This window comes from Brachyhypopomus gauderio, chromosome 2, assembly GCF_052324685.1.
Source record: "Brachyhypopomus gauderio isolate BG-103 chromosome 2, BGAUD_0.2, whole genome shotgun sequence".
Lineage (NCBI taxonomy): Eukaryota > Metazoa > Chordata > Actinopteri > Gymnotiformes > Hypopomidae > Brachyhypopomus > Brachyhypopomus gauderio.
In genome coordinates, this window is record NC_135212.1 from 30,116,944 (window position 1) to 30,119,249 (window position 2,306).

Genomic DNA, 2,306 nt, shown 5'->3' on the forward strand with positions numbered 1-2,306 from the left:
CATCCTAAATAACAATCTACAACTTTTATATGGGTATTTCTACCTTGCACCAATTTGTGGTGGTCAGTTTTTGTCTAATTATGTCAATAGCTTTTAAACGGTGCATCATAATGTGGCACGGTTGTAAGTGTACCTGCAGCGCAATACCATCACGCCCGCTGTAGGTGAGGCTTGGCGCCAAAGGGGGGCGATAAAAGGGAGCACACTGTGGTGCATTCACTTCCTGTCTGGGTACACGAAGGCCTGGCAAATTGTTTGGTGGGTGAACGTTGTGGCTGGAGGAACTGAGGCGGTATTGGCGCCCATCCAATTGAGAAGCAGAGTTATATACAGCGGATTCAACTGGTAGGTCGCTGGATTGTCGTACGGAGACGTGCTGGTGAGTGGCTATTGGGAAGCATGGTTGATTAGCTTCTGTGCTAACTGGCTACACCTTTGCTCGCATAGATTGCGAAGCGTTGACGTCAATAGTGACCTAACAGGTGTGGATGTGAGCGTTGCCTGCGTATATATCGGGTATGTACCTTTTAAACAATATAATATTGCGTTTTGACCATTTATTGGTGGATGGCTACCATGCATGTGTTCGTGGGTTTCGTAGCATGTGCTTAAATGCTGTTGTGTTCGTGTTACAGCTACGGAGCCAGCCTCTAAGGGCAGAGTGAACAATTTCATCTTGAACGGAGTGGAGCTGCAGTTGGGGTGCTTGCAGGCCACTGTTTTTCCCTACCCAATATTTTTAATTATTTGCTGCATTTTAAGAGATTGGGGTTCACGACAGGGTGCTGATGTGTGCAGCAATATGAGTATATCTGCTGCCAAACCCACTATTTTATAGTCTTTTGGGGGTTAAGCCTGTGCTAACTTGCGTAGCGCTACGAGTATATCTGCTGCCAAACCAGCTATTTTATAGTCTTTTGGGGGTTAAGCCTGTGCTAACTTGCGTAGAGCAACGAGTATATCTGCTGCCAAACCAGCTATCTTATAGTCTGTTGGGGGTTAAGCCTGTGCTACTTTGCGTAGCGCTACGAGTATATCTGCTGCCACACCGGCTACTGTATAGTCTTTTGGGGGTTAAGCTTGTAGCATAACAATAACAGTTGTGATAGTCCTGCACAGATCTTTTATGTCCAGTATCTGGTTATTTTTATTTGTTTGTTTGTGGTCAAGGCTTGGGCCACTCTAGCGTCCAGGTTGTGCTCTTTGTGGGAGTGTTGTGTCTAGGTTGTGCCCTATGTGGGGTGTTTGCTGTGGCAGTGTGGCTTTCTTGGTGAGCACAGTTGGTGCAGCCGCTTGGTGTGGTTGCAAGGATTTGGTGTAGTAGAATTGGCGTTTGTGGTCATTTGGAAATGAACACTGTGGGTGGTACATAGCCTTGGCCACGGGGTTTTTAGTCTGTGCAGTACTACCTAGTCTTTGTAATAGCTTAACTAGCTTATCCCCCAATAGAGTGTCTATTTTTGTTGCAAGGTTTGTATATTTTTATATTTGAAATAAAAGATATTGTGATCCAATTAGATACCTGTTGTGTTATTGGCTGGTTCTTTTCACTCATTTATTTGAGTGGCCTAGCACGGGGTCCCCTTCCCCATCTTATAGGGGTGGCGTAGTCAAGGGCTATATGCATTGTGGGTGTGCATAAGTGGGTGTGTCGGTATTGAGTATACTCTGAGCCCGGTAAACTAAACAGCACACCATCACAATAAGATCATAAAACAAGTTCTGCTATATTAAGCGCAATCCTAAGCAACAACCTACAAGTCAGATATGGGTATTTCTACCTCTGTTGCCCGGTTCACACTACACGATTTTAGGCTGGTTTTTCAGTCGCCGACAGCATGGGCGCAGATGGAAATTCTGAAGTGAGGGGGACCAAGCTGTACAATATATACGTTTATGCTTGTAGATGCTAGATTTTGGATGGGGTCAATATAAATCTGGAGGGGACATGTCCCCCCCATCCCCAGTGCCATCTGCGCCCCTAGCCGACAGTCGCCGACTGTTTTTTGTAGATCGCCGACAGAAACTGTGGTCGGAGGCAAATCGGCAATCACTCGGAGCTCGCTCAGTCGTGTAGTGTGAACTGCTGAAAGACGCTCGCCGAGCCGTCGCCGAGTGGTCGCCAACTCATCGCAGACGACTGGCAGATATCTAGCATGTTTAATATCTAGCCCAGTCGGTGACTGAGAGTCAGCAGCAGCGTCTAGCTACAGCCAATGGGAATCGCGGCACCGCTGAAGATATCTCTGAAGAATGTAAAAAACTTTCAAGAATGCTTTCAAAACAGTAACCCAGCAAACACATAA

At 46.4% G+C, this 2,306-nt stretch overlaps 1 long non-coding RNA gene across 1 annotated transcript; it reads left to right on the forward strand.

The window, feature by feature from the left end:
- The first annotated feature begins 218 nt into the window (after positions 1-218).
- LOC143498507 (uncharacterized) lies at positions 219-1,873 on the forward strand. Its single transcript, XR_013125962.1, has 3 exons — positions 219-345; positions 448-516; positions 636-1,873. It is a non-coding gene; the product is annotated as an uncharacterized LOC143498507 (long non-coding RNA).
- Positions 1,874-2,306: the final 433 nt, after the last annotated feature.